The sequence below is a fragment of the Mytilus californianus genome, unplaced genomic scaffold (genome assembly GCF_021869535.1).
Source record: "Mytilus californianus isolate M0D057914Y unplaced genomic scaffold, xbMytCali1.0.p SCAF_7, whole genome shotgun sequence".
Taxonomy (NCBI): Eukaryota; Metazoa; Mollusca; class Bivalvia; order Mytilida; family Mytilidae; genus Mytilus; species Mytilus californianus.
Window position 1 is genome coordinate 67,048,048 of NW_026262723.1, and position 27,230 is coordinate 67,075,277.

The 27,230-nt window shown below is 34.6% G+C and overlaps 1 long non-coding RNA gene across 1 annotated transcript in view; it reads left to right on the forward strand.

Moving 5' to 3' along the window:
- Nucleotides 1-27,230, forward strand: part of LOC127708106 (uncharacterized) — a 77,276-nt gene that overhangs the window by 18,347 nt on the left and 31,699 nt on the right. Inside the window, exons 2-3 of the long non-coding RNA XR_007985150.1 lie at nt 454-531; nt 12,412-12,640. This is a non-coding gene — a long non-coding RNA (uncharacterized LOC127708106). The remainder of the gene's footprint in view (nt 1-453; nt 532-12,411; nt 12,641-27,230) is intronic.

Below are 27,230 nucleotides of genomic sequence, written 5' to 3' on the forward strand. Positions count from 1 at the left end.
GGGTTGAGATCTCACAAAACATGTTTAACCCTGCCGCATTTTTGCACCTGTCCCAAGTCAGAGGCCTCTGACCTTTGTTAGTTTTGTATGTTTTTTTAATTTTAGTTCATTTATATGTTTTGGAGTTTAGTGTGACGTCCATTTTCATTGAACTAGTACACAGTTTTGTTTAGGGGCCAGCTGAAGCCCGCCTCCGGATGCGGGATTTTATCGCTGGGTTGAGGAAGACCCATTGGTGGCCTTAATCTGTTTTCTGCTCTTTGGTCGGGTTGTTGTCTCTTTGACACATTCCCCATTTACATTCTCAATTTTATGTTTAAACAAGTTCCTCGGCGTTACCACAAGTAAATAGAGTTTAGACTTAAACGGTCATATAGATCTTAACATTATTTGATATAAAATGTCTGAACAATTAATTATTAATTCAGGTTAAGATTTTTGGTCAATTTTCAGATTTGTTCACTGCAGTAGATTCAGCACTGTTCAGACAATTGTCTATAGGTCACGTAAAAGAGGACGTCTAAGATGAAGGTGAGGAAACTGTCACTGGAAAATGAGGGTACTGTTGAGAATAAAGTACAAATTAATAACTTTATGTTTCGCGTATTTTATGTCTTATGTTTGTGACGATACTTGGTACTTTTGTATGGGCACCTTAGATATAGATTTGTTCATACGTTAACACAAGGTGAAATTTAAGTGAATTATTCGTTGATTTCAACACAAACTTAAAGCGGTGAGAGCAGGACGTAAAGTGTTGTTGAAACACTTTTGAGAAGATCGGATGAATAGCAGGATTTAGAGATTGAAGATATTACCGAATTATTATAAGTACTTTTACAATTTAAAACAGAAGATTTTTAGTGCTTGAATGAAGAAAATTATAAATCTATCGAAGGATGAGGACCTTTAGGAAGAAATTCTAACGACAAATAAGTATAATTATTTCGGAACACTCAAAAAAGACACTTATGAGTAATCAGTCAACGAAAATCAAATCAACAGTGTTCAGTACAAAATACATATAGTTCTGTTCAACAACAAATATACCATGTTCCTACAAACGTTACTCAAAAATCACCAATTGCCGAAACTCGCCTTACCACCCTAAGGGTGATTGGTGAATAGAAATAATCACTCTTGGTCTTTAACCGACCGGCAGTAAAACCCTTTCTAAATTGGGGCGTTCGTTGGGCTTTGCGAATTGTACAAGTACGCAGCCACGTCTAATCAGAATTCGGACGTTAAATGCCTCGTGTAAAGAGAGTGCCACGCTCTTTGCACGTTAAGAACCTTGCAACAACTCTTTGAGGGGTCTGTAGGTGGCCTTTTGCAAGGCAAAATTCAAGTTTATTTCCAATTTGCCCTCATTTTGTAGATGCAGTCCATGTTTCCCCGACCTTTATCCCGGACGGCATCAATTGCAGGACCTACATATTGCATCTATTATTAAAATGTTCTAGTCTTGAACATGCGTGAAATATGTGCCACTGGACATTAAGCAACCATCAATCAATCAATCAATTAATCAATCTGCTTACCAACATTTACAAGAGAAACACTCAAGTGGTAATCTATTAAGTACTCGTTGGAATCCTCTGTACAGTACAATCCCGCACTTACTGACATACAGAAATTCACGTATTTGAAATCGCAACTTAGTAATGATGTATTGATGGACTACAAACCCTTTTCATATGAAAATGATTAAAATGTTAAAAGGACGTTTTGGACAGCCACACAAAATAATGAATGCCTACATGCAAACCCTGTTAGAACTTCCTGCATCGCAATACAACCTTATTAGCCTCCGAAACTATTACGACAACCTAGAAGCCTACATAAAGGTCTAGAGTCCTTCGGTAGATCGGGAGATTCGTATGGAGATTTGCTCATCCCAGCTGCCGTCAGCTAATTAGACAAAACTTAGCTTGAGAAGACGGATTCGATAACTGGGAACTTATAGAATAAAGACGATATATTGAAAAGAATCTCCATTTTAGAAGCAGCAAAATGCATCGATGTAGTAACAGACAATTTGCCGTCAACAGCATCAATTTGAACAAACGTCAATAGAAGAAAAAATCCGCGAGTCAATGATAAATTTAAAAACCGCCAAAACAAAATACAAATATATACGTTTGCAGGCTACCAGTATGTTGAGAATATAGCGCAAATTAACTACGTAACGTTTCCCATATTTTATGTCTTATGTTTGAGACGCTACTTTGTACTTTTGTATGGTCGTCTTAGATATACATTTGATCCTAAAGTAATACAACGCAAAGTATCAGTGACTTAATCGACACAGGTACATTGGATAGGGACAGAAGGTATGCCTTGTAACAATCCATCTACGGACCCCTCAAATAGTTGTTGCAAGGGTTCCTAACGTTAAAAGTGCGTGACAGTCTCTTTACAGGAGGCATCGGATTTAACGTCCCAATTCTGACCGGACGTGGCTGCGTATTTATATATCCATATACAGGGATACATACGCCCCACTTTGGCAAGGATTTTGCAGGCGGTCGAAAAAAAGACCTAAGTTACCATGTTTCTTTTCACAGTCACCCTTGAAGGTTGAGACATTTGCTATGGACATAATATTACTGAACTTTATTTGAATTATAATGTAATACAGTTTTTTACGGAATTAATTGATGTGTAAACCCGGCCTTTTACTCAATTTGTAAGTGAGTCCACTGGTGTTAAACTGATCGTGGTAACTTCTTTAAGCTTTATAAACCTAAGGCAAAATGTTGTAATAGAATAACAAACAATCTTGTATAAATGGCAAACAAATTTAAACAGTCCTTTCTTGGATGTACCATCATTTGGAACACTCAAAGCCAAATTTAAAAACCCAAACAGTAGAAGAGCTATAGTACCACAAAGGACCTAAAACATAGCTAAATCCGTCTATGGTCAACTTTGCCTCAGGAAGTTGAAACCTTAGTTTCATTATAATATCTTTACTAACTGCTTTTTAGTGGCCCATGAAAGATAACTCAAATAATTCTACTTGTTAACGCATAATACATTTCACTATAAATTTTACCTATTTTTTTTTTAAAAGCCTTTTTACTAATTTGTAATCCAATTTGTAATCTTTTATTCTTTGTTGTCCTTTATCACAGAACTTAAAGATAAGAATGGGATAGGGTTGGTTTGGGCTAGAAAAGTATATGTACATAATTCACAAATTGACATGTTGCATTGGACATGTATCTTCCATAATACTCATTTCGTACCAAATCCTTTGTTAATTTGTTCGAAACGTTCTTAATAAATCGAGACGTCCGGACTTAACACAGATTACTTACGTATCGGACGTATTAGACATACTGATAATTCATTGTAAAAGTCAAAGACCTTTTAGTTATATTTTCAATTGATATTTTCAATTGATATTTTCCTGGTGAACGGGAGATAATCAAATTTAACTGGGGTCAAACTTTAATAACAAGATATCACGAACAGGAAAGAACGGAAAATTAGTTTAATAACTTTCTTTAAGTATGTTAGAATTAGAATAAAAAACCAGTATATATCCTAAACGTGAATACAAATATGTCGTAAATCTGTAAAGGTTATCTTTCGATGTTGTGTTTTGTGTACTATTGTTTGTCTGTTGGTCTTTTTCTTTTTTAGCCATGGCGTTGTCGGTTTATTTTCGACTTGTGAGTTTGAATGTCCCCCTGGTATCTTCCGCCTCTCTTTTTTCGTTAAATGTAAAAATTAAACGCACATGTGTCCGTAACTGTAAAAAAAAAACAACTCTTAAAAATTCATTCCCGTATCTGCATGAGATTACACGCATGTTTTTCATGTTCGTAACTATTTAATTTCTGGCAAAATGTTGTTTATTTTAAAACATTTTATACATTAGAGTAATAAAAAACTGAAAGTAGCATTGGCAAAACAATAAATTCACTGACCTGAATGGGAATCAAATACTTTTGCCAAAATATAACCTTGACTTGTTAAAGCTAGCTATAAATTATTAAAGACGACACCATGTTTTCAATTATACAGTCGGGCCAAGAAAGACGATATGGAGTTGTATGAAAATGTAATCTTCACAAGATTATTGTAAATTTCAGAAATGCTGCCCAACACCTGCATGTTTAACGTTCAGATTTTTATCTATATTATTGAATATTCGAAAGAAATCGACAATTTGGGGCCCATCATCATAGATTATTCAGAACATCCGGACTTTTCTTCAATTTAAGAATCGGAAATGTGTGAGTTTTACTCTTCAAAGGTAGTCAGCTCAGTGTTGTTTGCTTAATGTATCAGTTATTCATTGGTCTAAATTCATTTATGACGTTAACTTTTCTTATTTTGCTATTATAAAGTTACGGACATCAAAAGTATCAGTTACGGAAATCAATGCTTGATTTATTGTTGGTGGCTTAACGTCAAGTGGCAAATATTTCATGCATGGTAAGGACGAAAAACAAATTAACACTTAATACAATAGGTAGGTCCTGTAATAGGGCTGTCCGGGATGAAGGTCGGGGACATTTGGACTGCGTCTGGAAGATGAGGATATATAAGATGTGGACAAAAATTTAGCCTTGCAACAGCCCACCTACGGAACCCTCAAAGAATTGTTACAAGGATTATCAAAGTGCAAAGATAGTGGCATTCTCTCTACTAGGCATTGGATTTAACGTCCCCATTCTGACCGGACATGGCTGCGTTCTTGTACGTCCGGATAGCAAAACGGATGCCCTACTTTGGACAGGGTTTGACTGTCGGTCGGAAGAAGACCTGTAGTGACCATATTTCTATTACCCATTGGGCATCGGAAATCAAAGAATTTGTTTTTTCATTAAAGTTACAGACATCACCAATATATTTGTAATGATTGTTTTCTGCACCAAACATAAACTCTGTTCCAGGGTATAAATTAAGACGGCAGTAACTAACCGATGTTGAAATCTCTTAAATCGATTAGGACGAGACAAATCGAGGCAATAAAAGAACAGAGTTCCAATGTCCCCCGCGTTGCACACATTTTATCTGTCCATGTGCAATAACTTTTTTAATAAATATTTTGGAGAAATTAAGGCTCGAGAGCAAATGCAATGTAATTTCCAATATTATTAATGATTCAAAGAGGCATAACTTAAAAAAAATATTTGATTGGCACTGATTTTTGAAATTGTCCGAGACATTGCTGGTATAAACCTTTGATATAAATTTGAGAGCACCAACAATGCAAAAAAAAAAAAAAAAGGAAAACAACACTTTATTAATTTCATGCGTCCGAAGCGCTTTTCTGGATTTACCTTCAACAGGTACGCTCAAATCCTAATAGTTGAAAGCCAAGGATTTATAAGAACTGAAACAGTTGAAGAGCTATATAACCAAAAAGGACATAACAAAATAGCCAAATCCATCTAAGGTCAACTTTGCCTGAGGGAGTTGAAACCTTAGTTTCTAACAATTTCAAAATTTATTAACGGACAATTTTAGAAAGGTTAGTTATAAATCATGTCATGGCCGATGAAACCCTCGGGGACTGATAGTCCACCAGCAGAGGTATCGACCCAGTGCTGTAACAAATGAAAACAACACGTTATTAATTTCACGGTCCGAAGTGTTTTTCGGTATTCACCTTCACCTCCTCACTTTAGTTCCCTTTGAAATATCTCCTTCGTAATACTAATTAATATCAATTAACAACGTAAATAAAGTTCACCACAAATCTAACGTCTTACATTTAAATTTAGTACGTTAAAAATGCCTCCACCGAAATCAGCCGTATGCACTTATTTTAAAAGATCGTTGAATGGAAATACTGTAAAATGTCCTCTTTGTGCCACGCAGTTAACATTTTGTAGTGGTACAACAATATGATTAACCATGTTAGGCTTAAACATCCGGCTGAGGCCCCGCAAAATCTCCAGTGAAACAATCTTCACATCATAGTTTCGTAAATTCGCCGAGAAAAATCAATTCTGCCACAAAAGAAAAAATTACATTAGCGATAGCCGAAATGGTCTTAAAAGGATTACTTGCCGTTAAGTTTTGTGGGAGGTGATGGATTTTTGAACCTTATGAACATTGTTCTATTGACACAAAAAGAAGAACAAATACACACAACCAATGATTACGTTATATTTTGTATTCATACAGTTTAAGCTCTGCAATAATACACATGTCTTTCGTTAAGATGTCAAGCGATGTATTATATTATAATTTGGTTTCTGAAAGGTAATTATAAAAATACCGCATCCAAACAAAAATCAATACTTTTAACCAGACGTTAAAGATTTATCCGAGTACTCGAGTATTCGAGTTTTAAATTTCAGATCTTTTGACATCCCTAATAAGAACTGAAACAGTTGTAGAGCTATTAAGGACCTATAAACTAATGAGCAAAATCCATCTAAGGTAAACTTTGCCTGAGGGAGTTGAAACTTTAGTTTCTAACAATTTCAAAATTGTTTAACGGAAAATTTTAGAAAGATTTGTTATAAATCATGTCAGTACCGAAGTACTGACTACTGGGCTGATTATACTCTCGGGGACTGATAGTCCACCACTAGTGGTATCGACCCAGTGCTTTAAAAAATGAAAACACGTTATAAATTTCATGCGTCCGAAGCGCTTTTCTGGAATTACCTTCATCAGGAACGCTAAAACTTTCCATATAATTAGTATTCTCAAGGGCATAACTCTTTTAAAATAATTGATCGGCACTGATTTTCGAAATTGTCCCGAGACATTGATGATATAAACCTATGTTATAAGTTTTAAAGAAATCTGGCAAGAATTGTACACATTAGAGCAAGACAGGACGGACAGATGCACGGACGGTCGCCCGGTATTTCTATGTGCCCCCGAAACGCGTTGCGCGGGGACAACAAACAAAAATTGAGGGAATCGCATGAACTTCAAAAGGAGCGAGACTGGGTGCTTCGACTAGGTATGCGTCTACTGCTGTCAATGCATCACCCGCCATGCGAATTCAAATAGTCAAAATGTCACAATCGGGAATAGGATAAAAATAAATTTTCTCATTCTTTCACACTTTTTTGTCAGGCTTACTTCACAGAGATGACTTGTCCAAACTTAATGTGGTATGATTGCCGATTAGACAACTCTCCACAAGAGACCAAATGACACAGAAATTAACAACTACAGGTCACCGTACGGCAATGAGTAAAACCCATACTGCATAGTCAGCTGTACAAGGTCTCGAAATGACAAATGTAAAACAATTCAAACGAGAAAACTAACGGGCTAAAATAATGAACGAAAAACAAATGATATACAGCAACAAACGACAACCACTAAATTACAGGCTCCTGACTTGGGACAGGCACATACAGGATGTGGCGGAGTTAAACTAGTTTGAAGGCGTCAACCCTCCCCCTAGACCGGGACAGCGGGGATAACAGTACATCAAAATCAGTTAAAAAGGGCTTAACTCATCAGATGGATACATTGATTGATTGTTGGTTGCTTAACGTCCAGTGGGAAATATTTCATGCATGTTCAGGACGAGAACAAATTAACAATAAATACAATAGGTAGGTCTTGTAATAGAGGCCGGCCGAGATTGAGGTCGTGGGGAATTTCGACTGTCACTGGAAAATGAGGGTATATTGGATAGGTACAGAAATTAGGTCTTGCAACAGGCCACCTACGGACCCTTCATAGAACTGTTGCAAGGATTCTTAACGAGCAGAGAGCGTGGCACTCTCTCTACACGAGGCATCGGATTTAACGTCCCCATTCTGACCGGACGTGGCTGCGTACTTGATACATTCCGCACAGCCAAACGGACGCCCCACTTTGGCAAGGGTTTTACTGCCGGTCGGAAGAATACCTGTGATGACCATTATTCTATTTCCCAGTCAACCTGGGGAGGGGGGGGGGGGGGGCAGATGGATACAAAGCAGAAATAAATCTAACAAAAACACAGAGTTGACGTGGCAGGGTACTTATACATCCCCATTTACGTTTGAATATTTGCATAGTATATTTAAGATTGTATAAGTTTAACCTCCTTCAATCTGTTGATTGTTAAAAGTTTTGTATTGCTCATGTTTAAACTGTTACCGTTTAATTTTTTTTTACATTTACATTAGCAAATTACACGCAGAGGAGACAAAACGTCTGCATAGACAGTTTTTAACCTTTTTTGGGCTTATATCTTTTAGTAATTATAGAATAAGGAAAACTGTTCGCAATGACCATCACATTTAGTTGTTATTTCTCCCCTCCCCACCCCCCTTCTGTATTATGAATTCATGTATAGTATATATCAGTCGAAGAAAAATATGAAAGCTGTATTATTTGTTTTAAATGCCATAATTAGTTATCAAAGGTACCAGGCTTATTATTTGATACGCCAGGAGTGAGAACAAAAGTCTCATAGATCAAATACAACAACTTCAGCTAGTCTTAGAACACACTGTTCTGAAGAATATAACACCTTAAATGAGAGCTCATCGACCAAAAGTGAAAAATAAAGAAAACAAGTTTTATACAGGATTGCCATAATATACCCGTTTTATTTGGTTGGTGAACTTTGAGAACTGTATTTTACCATCATCCACTATTTTGAGATATTCTTCATTGGTTTTAATGAAGCCCCATACTGATCTCACATTTTGTTTTGGAGTTTCTCTCAGATTGGCTACTAATTTAATTGTTAGTGCTATCCCTCGGTTAGCCCACACATTTAATTAGACTAAGTTTATTTTTATTAATAAATTAATAAAACAAAGATGACCTATTTACTCACGAGACCAGAATGCTTGAAGAATGTCTTTTCTAAATGTGTTTCAGTAATTAATTGTACTGATTTTTATATTTCAATTTTACTGCTAGATCCCCCACCTACAGTAATTACCAGCATTACAATAGAATAAAGTTTTTTGTCAGTATTAACAAATGTAAATGAAGTTTTAGAGGTTATCAGGTTTGCAATCGACTCACAAATCCCGGCCACAAAAAAAAAATAAAAATATTCAGATTTGAGTTTTTAAAAAGGTTTGAAAAGTTATGTGTTTACGAAATTGTGACAAAGAGCTTTGCGTAATATATGAAGCTTCCTTCAATCTTGTTTTTAAAGAACTTTAAATGTGTTATGTTCGGTGAATTACCTCTTGCACCTGTTGCATTTGAGTCAAGACAGTGAAGTTGTGATACAGGGGTGTTGCAAACATTTGTTTATTACGTAAGATATAGAAAGAATTCTGAATGTATTGACTGAATGTTAAAACATGTAAATTAAATCCGTCAGATTGCTGCACATGTAAAGGCTGCCAGTGTCTTCGTCACAAAAGTGGCGATCCAGGTAATGTTATTACCATGTAAACTATGTATATTAATATTAATCCACTGCAAACGTAAGTGGATAGCGGGGACTGGCTTCAGTCAGCCTTGCCTTAGTATTAAATATAAACCAGTTGTGTTGTGCTGCGTGCAATCTGAAGACGAAACGTGTTAACGCATGCAGTGAGCAAACAAGAAGCAGCAAAAAGAGCCCCAAAAAATATTTAAAGATGACTTAATAATACTGACTTATGTATCATCTTCAGAATTATCTCTTTTAATTGGTAACCTATACAAAAAACTTACAATTTGGTTAGATAACATTGACTATGGACAGGTACGCGATGAATAGACCCTTATTTAGTTCCAAGATAACTGTTATTGGAAATTCCTTTACTGACTGTGTTAATGTTGTTTAATTCAATATAAAGAGGGCAATTTTCATTGGTTTTGCTTTTTTGTCATTTTATTTGAATTGTAACTTTTCCGCAGTATAGAATAACATTACTTTTCTGACCATTAATAAGATTCTTACTTCCTACGTATTCAAGGAATAATGTAGATGATAATGCACTGTGGAATCTCGGGGTCTCGGTGGCCGAATGGTCTAAGTAGTCGAACTTCTGTGGTTCTCTTCGGGCAGCCCGTCTTTCTTCCACAAAAAAGCACAAAGGTGGAGTAAAACACCAACCATTCAATCAATTACTGTCAAATTGTCTAACGAATTTATAGATTTTCAACATTCAACTTGTTTGAGAATTTGCTGATTTGATTCGCGCGTCATCAGGTTTCTGCTCGTATCTCTTCGTGAAAATAAGATGTGCTGTGATTGTCAACGAGACACTCTACACAAGAGACCAAATGACGTAGAAGGAAGCACTTATAGGTCACCGTACGACCTTCAAAAATTAGTAAACCCAAACATAAAAAAGCAAGCTATAAAAAGCCCCGAAATAACGCATGTAAAACGAAAAAACTAACGGCCTGATTTATGGTTAAAACAATAAACTAAAAACATATATGATATACAGTAACAAACAACAACCACTGAATTACAGGCTCCTGGCTTTATAGGACAGGCAAATACATAATTTGGAGGGGTTAAACATGTAAGCGAGTGGACAACTCTCCTCCTAACCTGGGACAGTGGTACAACATCACAACGATACCAAATGACGTAGAAGGAAGCACTTATAGGTCGCCGTACGGCCTTCAAAAATTAGCAAAACCCAAACCTAAACAGCAACCTATAAAAAGCCCTGAAATAACGCATGTAAAACGAAAACACTAACGGCCTGATTATGTTTAAAACAATGAACAAAAGACATATATGATATACAACAACAAACGACAACCACTGAATTACAGGTTCCTGGCTTAGGACAGGCAAATATATAATTTGGCGAACCTGGGATAGTGGTGCAACATCACTACGAGACCAAATGACGTAGAAGGAAGAACTTTTAGGTCACCGTACGGCCTTCAAAAATTAGCAAAACCCAAACCTAAACAGCAACCTATAAAAAGCCCTGAAATAACGCATGTAAAAAGAAAAAAAAACAAAAAAACAACGGCCTGATTTATGTTTAAAACAAACGAAAAACATATAATATACAGCAATAAACGACAACCACTGAATTACAGGTTCCTGGCTTAGGACAGGCAAATACATAATTTGGCGGAGTTAAACATGTAAGCGTGCGGCCAACTGTCCTCCTGACCTGATAAATTCCCAAATACTACCTCGTCAACAACAGGAAAACACGTCATAGCCACACAGTCAGCATCATGCAGCCACAATGCAACACCTCCGAATACGAATTCAGCTTCTACCCGAGAACAATCCGAGACTGGAACCATCTACCAGGAAACATCGCAACTGACACCGACTCGGACACTTTCAAGGAAAACCTCTGGTCACACTTCCATCCTGAGACCAGAGACACAGTGATGCTGTAAAGATCATCTTTGTTTTTATCCTGCACCGACCACAATTTTAAACTTGTATATATTTATTTATTTTTTCGGTTTTGTTGATCACAACTTTTACAGCACCTGCACTTGATGACACAGCATCAGCGTGATGGTTTTTTTTCCGTTGCTGATTAACGAAAGAAGAAGAAGACCTGGGACAGTGGTGCAACATCTCACGCAAGAACAAACTATACAAAATATCTTTTTTGTCGACTCATGCGGTCTATGTTTCCTGTCAAAAAAATTAATAGAAATTTACCAGTTTTCATTGAATTTTCGTGGAAATCAAAGTGAGTTATATTTGTGAGGTCTAGGATACACAATACGTAAATTTTCAACAAGACATCGTTGTATTAGCTATATTTCATTGTGATATTAGTCAATAAATCCTAATTTGAAATTGTAGATAGAGATAGGGGCCAATTTAGGGCCTTATCGATCATACTCCTTTGTGAGTTAATCTGTCGAGTTTACATATCAATAATCTCCTAATCGTTAGAGATCAGGTAAGACTTATTTATTCCAGCAAACATTCTTGACAGTGTTCCAATAATTATATAATCATATGGTTAAATGTCGTTTTAATTTGGTAGTATTGAAGACTTGACTTGCATGATTTATTTCTCTTTACTTCTGTTGGTGCATAGAAAATTAAAAAAACATAAATGCTTGCGATTCTACGGTTTTTATGCTCTCGGATTGAATAAAAAGAGACCAAACTGTACTTGTATGTAGATTTGGTCTGATTGCCAATGAGAAAACTATCCATAAAGATTAAAGAACGAAGAACATCAATGTATTTTACCGTAGGGCGTTTGAAAAAATCCCTTGTAGTAATCTAAACGGTCCCGGTGTGACAAAATGAGAAACGTCTATTCATAAGACGAACCCAACGACCTTTTGTATACTATAAAACGACTGCAGCGCTAGACCTTTTATTTGCACCGTTTTAGTTTACATCCTCAACTTTATATACATCTCCGGCGCTTGACTTTAAATTTATAGCTCTTTAACTGTTTGAGACAAATTTTCAGCGCTCCGTAGAAAGCAAGTATTTTAAAACATAAACTATTTTATTACTCTCATGTGCATTATTATTTTATGCCGAACATTGATAACTATAATTTTTTTCAGAGACAAGTTCTTTAAAAACCAGATGCAGCAGCTATAAGTAATATCAACTCTGTAGTGAAAAAAGGAATTGACAAAACACAACTGTAATTAAAGATTGCTTTGCCTGTGTGGCTAAATATCCAACAAGTGCTGAAAAAAAACTAATAAAAGAGCGTTTCAAGGGTGAAATCATGACAAAGAAAATAACACCAGTCTAGAGAAGACGTTGATAAGATACTACAATAGAAGAGTGAGTATTTTGGCAACACTATAGATTGAATGTATCTTTTATAACTGTCGCCTCTTTTTTTAGATGAATGTATATGGGGATCAAAGGCTAAAATTGCTGAGTTACAATTTTTATGGTTTTACTTAGATTGATTGTTGGTTGGTTGCTTAACGTCCAGTGGAAATTAATTTATGCAAGTTCAAGACGAGACCAAATAAGAAAAAAAACCCATTAGGTAGGTTCTGTAATAGAGGCCGTCCGGGATGAAGGTCGGAGTAATTTGGACAGCCACTGGAAAATAAGGGTATATTGGAAAGGGGCAGAAATTTAGCCTTGCAACAGGCCACCTACAAAACCCTAAAAGAAAGCGGGTCATTCTATTTACACGAGGCATCGGATTTAACGTAAACATTCTGACCGGACGGGGCTGTTTACTTGTACATCCCGCACAGCCAAACGGACGCCCAACTTTGGCAAAGATTTTACTGCCGGTCGGAAGAAGACCAAGAGTGACCATATTTCTATTCCCCTTCACCTTTGAGGGGAGGATTTACTTAGAAATGCAATATCAATCGTAATGTCACTTGTATTTGATATGGCTTAACATATGGGATGAAAACGGTTCCACTCCACCAAGAAAGATGCTGGAATTTGTATCAATCGAAATTTGAGTTATCTAAACCTGTCCTAATCTATTAATAACTGAATATTCAATATATTAACTTTCATTTTTTTATATTTTATCAACTGTGAAACAATTTGAAATTTAAAAAACCTACAGATAAAGATAATAGGAAGTGTTCTTGCTGCAGTATGAAACAAAATACAACCATTCCGAAATAAATTACTAAACGTTAAAGTGCCAAGGTTTAATTGCAAGATAAAAACAATAAATACTGTAGAACCTTTTGACGTAGAACAACTCAATTCACGTTTAAATGATGAAGTTTTAAAAGTCAGGTCAGTGCAACATATTAGACATAACTAAACTAAGAAAATAATTATATAAAAATTATCATACATGACAACTAATATTATCTGACTAAACCAGAAATATCTGATAAAACAATGAAAATCGGTTATAAAAATGAGGGAGGTATATTAAATTTTTTAATGTAAAATTTTATAAAACAAGTGAGAAACTAAATTAATAGGAAAATGGTGTATATAAAAATATTACATACAATCAAAAGGATTACAAAATTTAATATGCATAAAAATGTATGGGTTTTTATTTTTTGTTCTCGAGATCTTTTAATGGGGATAGGGTAGTTTGGGGTTGGAAAAGTATATATATTTCACAAATGACAAGTTGCATTGGACATGTTTGATTATACTAATTTCATACATACTCCTTTGTAAATATGTTCGAAAAGTTCTGAATAGAGACGTTGAAATTGTTCTGGTAAACGGGAGATAATCCAATTTCACAGTTGTTAATCTTATATCCAAAGAAAGAGTTTGTGATTTATGTAACAAAGAATTGGGTGACGAATTTTATTATATATTTAACTGTTTCTTTCAATGTCGAGACACAACTTTTTACCTGCAGAGATATGTTAAAGGGAATAGAAATATGTTCACCATTGGACTCCCTCCGACCGGCAGTAAAACCCTCGCCAAAGTGGGCGTCCATTTGGCTATGCGGGATGTGCAAGTACGCAGCCACGTCCGGTCAGAATGGGGACGTTAAATCCGATGCCTCGTGTAGAGAGTGCCACGCTCTTTACACGATAAGAACCCTTGCAACACTTCTTTGAGGAGTCCGTAGGTGGCCTGTAGTAAGGCTTCATTTCTATCCCTATCCACACAGGCACTTGTCTCTGAAAATTTCCCCCTATATACCTTAATATTACACAAGGCATTTAATGAAAAATGACAGGTTAGATTTAACCAAGAAATATTTTAGACTTGTCTTTTACAAATAAAAAAAAATTGTAGGTTATCTGAAAATATGGATATTGATGACAATAAATTAGTGCGAGGTCCTAACATGTTCATACAGAGCATATACAGCAAAGCTTCAAGTGTAATTCCAAATGCTAAAGAAATATACAGCCAGAACTCCATATACAAAATGCTTAAAGCCATGTTTCCAATTGTAACAAATCTAAGATAAAGAAAAATGGCATATTTAAATTGAGTGTAAAAGGGGTGAAGTTTTATTTACAGCCTGGTGAAAGTATCAGATTTGCAGATATTTACAAATTTGTTCCGCGGCAATGGAATGTTTTAGAAAATACAACCGCTACACTTACATTAGGGTATCTTTCTATTGAAAAATTCAATGGAAATTCAGTTCTTATGGAGTTGAAAATAGGTAGCGATGGACTTATTGGGCTATTTGTTGCTGGAAATGCTATTAATCTTTCTGACTTTTTCATCGGCAAAAGGATCACATTCATTTTAAAATATTTAAAGGGTCTGTTTAAAAGTACAGTTGGTCTATGTCATGGTGCTACTCTTGAAACAAATGAGTCTGATATATTTTTTTCAAGCAAAGTGTGTGTTAAAGAAATCTGCTTAACAGACACCAAGTCTAAGACTGTAACAAGACATCTAGAATGTTTGAGAACTGTCCAAATAAATTCTCTTTCTAATACTTGTACTAAATGTTCTGATTACAAGCGTTATAAAAAACATGATCAATCAAAGATGCTGTTAAATTCTGACAAGGAAAATGTAAATCCAGCAACCTAGGAAAAACCAGATGTAACTGAACAATTACGGAAAATTGCACCAAATTTAAATGAAAATCAAATTTTACTTATTGCAAGTCAAATTGAGTCTTCATCATATAAACATTCTAAAGGTGTTAGATGGCCAAAGGAAATAATATGCATGGCACTGACCATATACAACAGAAATCCTTCTGCATACAAAGACATAACAACAAATGGCTAGCTTAACTTGCCATCAGAAAGCCTTCTTTATTTATATAAAAATGCAGTAAAACAAAAACCAGGTATTATTCCTATCATGATGGCATGGATGAAAAATGAGGCTGTTAGGCTGAGGGTTGAAATAGAAGGATATTATTACTAAATGAAATGTCCGTACAAGAGGACCTTCAAATAATTAACCATGGGAATGGTCTCTCATTGTTTTGATTGGTGGATTGTGAACCTGAGAATATGTTAATGTACTATTCCAATCAAGATAAATTTGAAAGTAAATTAGCAAATCATGTAATACAGTACATATTCCATGGGATAACTGGCTTCCGTTGGCCTTTTGCTTATTACCCTAATGCACAAGTTGCACCTGCTGACATATTTATCACAACCTGGAAATGCATTGATGCCTTACACAAATGGGGTTTTAAACCCATTTACATATGTATTGACGGTTCCAGTAATAATCGTGCTTTCTTAAAAATACAGAATGATCCCCTTTGACAAGAATGGTGGCTTCACACTACAAAAACACTTAAAAAAATATGATCTTGACCCCCGCCATCTCATAAAAAAATCCGTAACAGTGTGTTATCCAGTGGAACAAAAGGGCATGACCAGAGACTATTCTCATTTGAAAGCTGTAAAATTCAATGGCAAATGTGGATTGATGCCTACAACTGGGATAGTAATACCTATATATATCCAATACACCATAAATTAACTCAGGAGCACATGTTTCCAAACAATGCTAAAAAAATGAGAAATAAGCTTGCATTTGAAACACTTAATGTTGACATGTTACATTTAATGAAAATGTACAAAAAGTCTCTTGGTGGTGAAGTTGATCAGCAGGCATTAAGTGCCGTTATCCAATTTCTTAAACACTCTAGTACTTTTGTGGAGTTTTTCATTGATCAGCGGCCTGTAAAAGATGTGAGTGATGAAAGATTATTGCAATTAAGAATTGCATATAATTGGTATAAATCATGGGAAAAACAAGTTTGTCAAAATGACACAATAAGTAGGCGATACTTCCATGGAAACAGAAGACCTTGATTTTATGTACCATGGGATAATGTCCAGACAAATGAGTCTGATATATTTTTTTCAAGCAAAGTGTGTGTTAAAGAAATCTGCTTAACAGACACCAAGTCTAAGACTGTAACAAGACATCTAGAATGTTTGAGAACTGTCCAAATAAATTCTCTTTCTAATACTTGTACTAAATGTTCTGATTACAAGCGTTATAAAAAACATGATCAATCAAAGATGCTGTTAAATTCTGACAAGGAAAATGTAAATCCAGCAACCTAGGAAAAACCAGATGTAACTGAACAATTACGGAAAATTGCACCAAATTTAAATGAAAATCAAATTTTACTTATTGCAAGTCAAATTGAGTCTTCATCATATAAACATTCTAAAGGTGTTAGATGGCCAAAGGAAATAATATGCATGGCACTGACCATATACAACAGAAATCCTTCTGCATACAAAGACATAACAACAAATGGCTAGCTTAACTTGCCATCAGAAAGCCTTCTTTATTTATATAAAAATGCAGTAAAACAAAAACCAGGTATTATTCCTATCATGATGGCATGGATGAAAAATGAGGCTGTTAGGCTGAGGGTTGAAATAGAAGGATATTATTACTAAATGAAATGTCCGTACAAGAGGACCTTCAAATAATTAACCATGGGAATGGTCTCTCATTGTTTTGATTGGTGGATTGTGAACCTGAGAATATGTTAATGTACTATTCCAATCAAGATAAATTTGAAAGTAAATTAGCAAATCATGTAATACAGTACATATTCCATGGGATAACTGGCTTCCGTTGGCCTTTTGCTTATTACCCTAATGCACAAGTTGCACCTGCTGACATATTTATCACAACCTGGAAATGCATTGATGCCTTACACAAATGGGGTTTTAAACCCATTTACATATGTATTGACGGTTCCAGTAATAATCGTGCTTTCTTAAAAATACAGAATGATCCCCTTTGACAAGAATGGTGGCTTCACACTACAAAAACACTTAAAAAAATATGATCTTGACCCCCGCCATCTCATAAAAAAATCCGTAACAGTGTGTTATCCAGTGGAACAAAAGGGCATGACCAGAGACTATTCTCATTTGAAAGCTGTAAAATTCAATGGCAAATGTGGATTGATGCCTACAACTGGGATAGTAATACCTATATATATCCAATACACCATAAATTAACTCAGGAGCACATGTTTCCAAACAATGCTAAAAAAATGAGAAATAAGCTTGCATTTGAAACACTTAATGTTGACATGTTACATTTAATGAAAATGTACAAAAAGTCTCTTGGTGGTGAAGTTGATCAGCAGGCATTAAGTGCCGTTATCCAATTTCTTAAACACTCTAGTACTTTTGTGGAGTTTTTCATTGATCAGCGGCCTGTAAAAGATGTGAGTGATGAAAGATTATTGCAATTAAGAATTGCATATAATTGGTATAAATCATGGGAAAAACAAGTTTGTCAAAATGACACAATAAGTAGGCGATACTTCCATGGAAACAGAAGACCTTGATTTTATGTACCATGGGATAATGTCACTCATCACCTTTTGCATTGAAGTACTAAAGACTGAAGTTGTACCAGCAACTCTGAACAGTGATATAATTGAAAATATATTTTGTCACTCTGCCATGGACCTACAACCCATCCAACATATAACTCATACAGAACTGGTATCAACAGTGTTGTTTTAGGACAATCTTTAGTATCCAGAAAGAGTAATGAAGGTGGAAATGGTGCTAAGTCATTTTCTGCTGAAATTCCAACAAAGAAATTAAGAATTTATACATATACATGGTGCATGCAATCTAGTGGATAGACTGACAGCTAACCAATAACGACAAAATTTTTTTTATAAAAAGGGATAAATGTCAATTAAACAACAATCTATATTAAAGCTAGATATCAACCAGTAAAGGAAATGAGTGGTATATCAAAGGCTTATATTTCTTTATATCTAATTAAAAGGCCCATTTAGAGCATATTAATTAATACCAGTCACACACCATACAATATCCAAACATACATCACATTTAATCTAACATACATACTTATTATTTAAGATTGCAATTGATTGCGAACTATATTGGTTAAAAGGAAGTAATTAAAGACGACTGGCGCCACCTAGATTTCACATCCAAATTAACAGGTAGAAGTAAATTTATTTTCTGCTGCCCTGGTAATTAGAAATCAAAATTGAAATAGTGAGAAATGAGTGTTGGCCATTGGTGTAGACATAGCGATAAATTTGGAGGAAACTCTCTGTGACGAGCAACATTTTTTGTGCCAAATTAAGCAAGGGGTGTTGTTCATTCATACTATTTCGAAAATTCCGGAACCGTTGAGTACCCTTAAAAAATGCCATTTTTTCTATCAAAAAAGCTGCGGCACCATATGTGCTTTGCAGTTTTATTTACACCCAAAGGTGTTGATAATTCAGAATTTGACATTTTTATCAACGGATCTTTTATAGTGAAAACGCAGGACTCAAAACGGTTACCATTGTCGCCTATGTAAATAATTACTTCATTGTAACCAAATATATATGGGAAGAGAGAGCACAGTACAAAGCTGAATAACTATTGTTTAAATATAACTGTTATCTTTTTTCATCTGGACAATTTTATTTAAATACAAAATGTACAATTTATTAAAATCTAAATCTTCATTTGTCTTGATGTATGTGTGTGTGTATATATATTTGTCTGTGTGTGTGTCACATTGCTGTCAAGTGCCACACAACATATAAATAAAAATTAAAAAAAAAAAGCCACAGCTAATGGTTTACAAACAGAACAATCTTAGACATTTTGTCTTTGGTCTCTGTTGGAGAGGTGCCTCCTTGGCAATCACACTACATCATCTTATTTATATATTTAAGATTTCTTATTTGTCCAGGTAATATGTCAAGCTCATAAATCTTAATGTAGAAAAATGTTGAATAAATTTTACATGTATGTATTTCACTATTTTATTTTTAAGGTTCAGAAAATATGCCTATTAAGGTTTCCCACAAAAAAGAAAAAAAAGGAGCAGTCTTTTTTGACTAATCAAATTGATTGAACTGAACACTAAAACTTACAAAAATGTTTTGGTGATCTATTCACAGCACTTCATGCAATACCAATCATCTTCTGTAATATTTTGACATTCTTTGTGATACCAGTTGTCACATTGTATCCATTCATCAACACTGTTATCTGGCAACTACAGACTGAGCAAACAATTTCATCTTTTTTTTTCCTGAAGTTTTTTTCCTTGTTATCTTCCTTTTAGAAGTGTATGATTTTCTTTTTCTCTTACTTCCTTTTTTATCTCAGATTGTTTACGGTCTTCAACAGCTTGTGCTTTTTCAAGGTTTTTAACAACTTGTGCTTGTCAAGGTCTTCAGATATTATAATTGCGCCCACATTTGGAATACTAATAAAATTAGGCACAGAGGCTAGTAAATTGTCACACATAGCTTGTTTGTTATTTTTTATAGATATATTTATGTCATATTCTTTTCCTAGACAGATTAATTGCTTTTTGGTAAAACATTTTAAAACTAAATAAATGTACCAGAATCACAAATGCATGATTGCAAATTAAGGTGTGAACTAATTTTATTTTCAGATTTGTCATTCAAAATGTATGAGATAGAAATTTGTTTACCAGTGTTGTCTCTTTTTGTTGTTTCAACAACAGTTCATCTAAGAGTTTCAGACGTTTGCATTCCAAAAGTTTTAATCAAGTCTTTTCTAAATTGGTTGTCAGATACTCGACAGAATCTCAAAATTAAGTCAGAATATAGCTCTTTTTTTGTGTATGTTTTTTCCCCATTAATTTCCACGTTTTCTGTTTGTGCAACTGTCACTGTGGTTATTAACATCATATGTATTTCTTTGACACTTGTCTCAGGTGTGATTGAAACATGAACACCTGAGGTTCCTTACCGACAAACTAGGATTTCCGGCACCCAGTGGCTTGTCAGAAAATACATCGTACCATCTGGCAACTCGCATCTCCTTAAGATTATTGCCTCTTTTGAAGAATAATATGTAGATGGAGGAAAAGGAAGGACATGCCTGGGTCCTCTTCATCTTTCTCCTCAGAAAGGCAATAATGCCTGTAGTCGTAGACCCTGCCATATCTTGGTTGGTGTTATCCTGGAAGGCAGATAATTTAGAGTTGGAATCATCCTATCAATCTCCACCAGTCTAAGGCATTGGCAGCCTCCACAACAGGCTCATCCACTGGGTGGACACTCACTGTTGTAGTGTCATCCACCGACGGTTGAACGTCTGCATCAACAATTAAAGGCATAGAAAATAATAGATCTTCCACTGGCGTAGTGGTTCTAATCTTATCAACTTTTTTTATTAAAGTAGATACCTTATTTGTGTTTGCCTTTTTATCCTGCTCCTCTTTGATTTCTGTTTGTTTCAAAGAAATAATTTACAGTCTTTTCATGCTGCTTTATCCTGTATGTAGTATTTGAGGAAATGTCATATGGACACCATCTACATCTTACCCTGTTTTCAGTATGAGCATATCGTACATACCTCTTCAATCTTTCTAGAGTTGAAGGTGCAGGTGTTACAGGTGAACATCTATTAATATCTATATTAAAGCTAGATATCAACCAGTAAAGGAAATGAGTGGTATATCAAAGGCTTATATTTCTTTATATCTAATTAAAAGGCCCATTTAGAGCATATTAATTAATACCAGTCACACACCATACAATATCCAAACATACATCACATTTAATCTAACATACATACTTATTATTTAAGATTGCAATTGATTGCGAACTATATTGGTTAAAAGGAAGTAATTAAAGACGACTGGCGCCACCTAGATTTCACATCCAAATTAACAGGTAGAAGTAAATTTATTTTCTGCTGCCCTGGTAATTAGAAATCAAAATTGAAATAGTGAGAAATGAGTGTTGGCCATTGGTGTAGACATAGCGATAAATTTGGAGGAAACTCTCTGTGACGAGCAACATTTTTTGTGCCAAATTAAGCAAGGGGTGTTGTTCATTCATACTATTTCGAAAATTCCGGAACCGTTGAGTACCCTTAAAAAATGCCATTTTTCTATCAAAAAAGCTGCGGCACCATATGTGCTTTGCAGTTTTATTTACACCCAAAGGTGTTGATAATTCAGAATTTGACATTTTTATCAACGGATCTTTTATAGTGAAAACGCAGGACTCAAAACGGTTACCATTGTCGCCTATGTAAATAATTACTTCATTGTAACCAAATATATATGGGAAGAGAGAGCACAGTACAAAGCTGAATAACTATTGTTTAAATATAACTGTTATCTTTTTTCATCTGGACAATTTTATTTAAATACAAAATGTACAATTTATTAAAATCTAAATCTTCATTTGTCTTGATGTATGTGTGTGTGTATATATATTTGTCTGTGTGTGTGTCACATTGCTGTCAAGTGCCACACAACATATAAATAAAAATTAAAAAAAAAAGCCACAGCTAATGGTTTACAAACAGAACAATCTTAGACATTTTGTCTTTGGTCTCTGTTGGAGAGGTGCCTCCTTGGCAATCACACTACATCATCTTATTTATATATTTAAGATTTCTTATTTGTCCAGGTAATATGTCAAGCTCATAAATCTTAATGTAGAAAAATGTTGAATAAATTTTACATGTATGTATTTCACTATTTTATTTTTAAGGTTCAGAAAATATGCCTATTAAGGTTTCCCACAAAAAAGAAAAAAAGGAGCAGTCTTTTTTGACTAATCAAATTGATTGAACTGAACACTAAAACTTACAAAAATGTTTTGGTGATCTATTCACAGCACTTCATGCAATACCAATCATCTTCTGTAATATTTTGACATTCTTTGTGATACCAGTTGTCACATTGTATCCATTCATCAACACTGTTATCTGGCAACTACAGACTGAGCAAACAATTTCATCTTTTTTTTTCCTGAAGTTTTTTTCCTTGTTATCTTCCTTTTAGAAGTGTATGATTTTCTTTTTCTCTTACTTCCTTTTTTATCTCAGATTGTTTACGGTCTTCAACAGCTTGTGCTTTTTCAAGGTTTTTAACAACTTGTGCTTGTCAAGGTCTTCAGATATTATAATTGCGCCCACATTTGGAATACTAATAAAATTAGGCACAGAGGCTAGTAAATTGTCACACATAGCTTGTTTGTTATTTTTTATAGATATATTTATGTCATATTCTTTTCCTAGACAGATTAATTGCTTTTTGGTAAAACATTTTAAAACTAAATAAATGTACCAGAATCACAAATGCATGATTGCAAATTAAGGTGTGAACTAATTTTATTTTCAGATTTGTCATTCAAAATGTATGAGATAGAAATTTGTTTACCAGTGTTGTCTCTTTTTGTTGTTTCAACAACAGTTCATCTAAGAGTTTCAGACGTTTGCATTCCAAAAGTTTTAATCAAGTCTTTTCTAAATTGGTTGTCAGATACTCGACAGAATCTCAAAATTAAGTCAGAATATAGCTCTTTTTTTGTGTATGTTTTTTCCCCATTAATTTCCACGTTTTCTGTTTGTGCAACTGTCACTGTGGTTATTAACATCATATGTATTTCTTTGACACTTGTCTCAGGTGTGATTGAAACATGAACACCTGAGGTTCCTTACCGACAAACTAGGATTTCCGGCACCCAGTGGCTTGTCAGAAAATACATCGTACCATCTGGCAACTCGCATCTCCTTAAGATTATTGCCTCTTTTGAAGAATAATATGTAGATGGAGGAAAAGGAAGGACATGCCTGGGTCCTCTTCATCTTTCTCCTCAGAAAGGCAATAATGCCTGTAGTCGTAGACCCTGCCATATCTTGGTTGGTGTTATCCTGGAAGGCAGATAATTTAGAGTTGGAATCATCCTATCAATCTCCACCAGTCTAAGGCATTGGCAGCCTCCACAACAGGCTCATCCACTGGGTGGACACTCACTGTTGTAGTGTCATCCACCGACGGTTGAACGTCTGCATCAACAATTAAAGGCATAGAAAATAATAGATCTTCCACTGGCGTAGTGGTTCTAATCTTATCAACTTTTTTTTATTAAAGTAGATACCTTATTTGTGTTTGCCTTTTTATCCTGCTCCTCTTTGATTTCTGTTTGTTTCAAAGAAATAATTTACAGTCTTTTCATGCTGCTTTATCCTGTATGTAGTATTTGAGGAAATGTCATATGGACACCATCTACATCTTACCCTGTTTTCAGTATGAGCATATCGTACATACCTCTTCAATCTTTCTAGAGTTGAAGGTGCAGGTGTTACAGGTGAACATCTATTAATATCTATATTAAAGCTAGATATCAACCAGTAAAGGAAATGAGTGGTATATCAAAGGCTTATATTTCTTTATATCTAATTAAAAGGCCCATTTAGAGCATATTAATTAATACCAGTCACACACCATACAATATCCAAACATACATCACATTTAATCTAACATACATACATATTATTTAAGATTGCAATTGATTGCGAACTATATTTGTTAAAAGGAAGTAATTAAAGACGACTGGCGCCACCTAAATTTCACATCCAAATTAACTGGTAGAAGTAAATTTATTTTCTGCTGCCCTGGTAATTAGAAATCAAAATTGAAATAGTTAGAAATGAGTGTTGGCCATTGGTGTAGACATAGCGATAAATTTGGAGGAAACTCTCTGTGACGAGCAACATTTTTTGTGCCAAATTAAGCAAGGGGTGTTGTTCATTCATACTATTTCGAAAATTCCAGAACCGTTGAGTACCCTTAAAAAATGCTGCGGCACCATATGTGCTTTGCAGTTTTATTTACACCCAAAGGTGTTGATAATTCAGAATTTGACATTTTTATCAACGGATCTTTTATAGTGAAAACGCAGGACTCAAAACGGTTACCATTGTCGCCTATGTAAATAATTATTTCATTGTAACCAAATATATATGGGAAGAGAGAGCACAGTACAAAGCTGAATAACTCTTGTTTAAATATAACTGTTATCTTTTTTTCATCTGGACAATTTTATTTAAATACAAAATGTACAATTTATTAAAATTTAAATCTTCATTTGTCTTGATGTATGTGTGTGTATATATATATTTGTCTGTGTGTGTGTGTCACATTGCTGTCAAGTGCCACACAACATATAAATAAAAATTAAAAAAAAAACCCACAGCTAATGGTTTATAAACAGAACAATCTTAGACATTTTGTCTTTGGTCTCTGTTGGAGAGGTGCCTCCTTGGCAATCACACTACATCATCTTATTTATATATTTAAGATTTCTTATTTGTCCAGGTAATATGTCAAGCTCATAAATCTTAATGTAGAAAAATGTTGAATAAATTTTACATGTATGTATTTCACTATTTTATTTTTAAGGTTCAGAAAATATGCCTATTAAGGTTTCCCACAAAAAAGAAAAAAAGGAGCAGTCTTTTTTGACTAATCAAATTGATTGAACTGAACACTAAAACTTACAAAAATGTTTTGGTGATCTATTCACAGCACTTCATGCAATACCAATCATCTTCTGTAATATTTTGACATTCTTTGTGATACCAGTTGTCACATTGTATCCATTCATCAACACTGTTATCTGGCAACTACAGACTGAGCAAACAATTTCATCTTTTTTTTTCCTGAAGTTTTTTTCCTTGTTATCTTCCTTTTAGAAGTGAATGATTTTCTTTTTCTCTTACTTCCTTTTTTGTCTCAGATTGTTTACGGTCTTCAACAGCTTGTGCTTTTTCAAGGTTTTTAACAACTTGTACTTGTCAAGGTCTTCAGATATTATAATTGCGCCCACATTTGGAATACTAATAAAATTAGGCACAGAGGCTACATCTTATCCTGTTTTCAGTATTAGCATATCGTTCATACCTCTTCAATCTTTCTAGAGTTGGAGGTGCAGGTGTTACAGGTGAACATCCACTTCATTTGAACTTTGGTGGATAGTTGTCTCATTGGCAATCATACCTCATCTCCTGTTTTTTCTTATCTGAGAATTTAAAAATTCTAATTATCAGCATGAATATATGAAACAGGTGATAACAGAGCCAACGTGTCAGCTTTCCTCTAGAGTTTTGATATTCATTTTCTATTAACGTTTGCATTACAATTCTTTTATCTTTACTACCCTAAACTTGGATTTAAAAACCAAATTTTTTCAATAATAATTGTTTACTGCTATTAATTGTTTTCTATGTTCAGTTAGATAAAAATAGTACATTGGTCTTTTAAGTTTGAAAGTTTCTTCAGTAATTATTATTCATTATTCTATAAGTGATCGATTGGTTGTTAGTCCAGTGACAAATATTTCATGCAGGTGCACGACGAGAACAAATTAACAATAAATACAATAGGTAAGTTCTGTAATAGAAGCCGTTCGGGGTAGAGGTCTGGTAAGTTTGGACTGCCACTGGCAAAATGAGGGTATAATGGATAGGGACAGAAATTTTGCCTTGAACAGGTCATCTATGGAACCTTCAAAGAGTTTTTACAAGGTTTCTTAACGTGCAAATAGCGTGGCACTCTCTTAAAACGAGGCATCGGATTTAACATCCCATTCTGACCGGACGTGGCTGCGTAATTATATATCCCGAACTGTCAAACGGACGCCCCACTTTGGCGAGAGTTTTACTGCCAGTCGGAAGAAGACCAATGGTGACCATATTTCTATTTCCCAGTCACCCTTAGGGGCTATTATTTTATGAAGGTAAGCAGATATCACTGAAATGCGACAACAATGAATTGAAGAAACATGCAAACTAAAGTGTAAATTCTCATTTTTTGGTTAAATGTCTAAAACTTTTTCACTTGTCTCTGTCTTTTCATGTTTTAAATCTCAAAATAACATGTAAGGTAGACAAATTGTACACATTTCAAATTTCAAAGCACTATAATTTCAATTTTGTTTTGATGAGCATACTAAAGCTTTTATTAAAAAAAAGAATAAATTTCTAACAGCTGGGACATTTTTGCACTTAATTCATGCCAAATTGTAACATTTTATCTTGCTAAAAATATTAATTTGATTTATTTGCATGAAAAAATATACAGAGTTCCATATTTAGGCTGAACACATGCGCAATCCTGCAGTTACAAAGGGTAGCCAAAAGAGTATAAATTTATGACCGAAACCAAATCCAATCTGACAAAAATACAGACTCTGTATCCAAGCTTTCTGCAAGGATCTGTAAATGCTCTGTTGGCCTTTCGGAATTATCTGGTTTTGTCGGATTAATACATACCTTCAAATAATTGAAGGCTGAAATTTCATTGGCTAATATAATAATTCAGAAAGTAAAACAAAGTGTTGTTAGATCCTAGCAAGCAAAGCTTGGACACAGGATCGGTATTTTAATCAGATTGAACCAAGTCTTTTTCTGTGCTTTCGCAAATGCCATAAGGTAACAATACACAGTTAGGAAAAGAAAACCTTTAAATGTACACTCATAATTTTTAACCTCCTCTTTCATTTGCTTTCTCACAAAAAAGGCTTACTGTTTGTATCATGTATGTGCATATGTATATGCTTTTATAGGCGTTATTAGAAATATAAAAAATTTTGATTTCCAATTGTTAAAATGGTGAAATATAATCTCTTTTTGGTGTAACCATTGCAACAATTTGAATATTCATACCACAA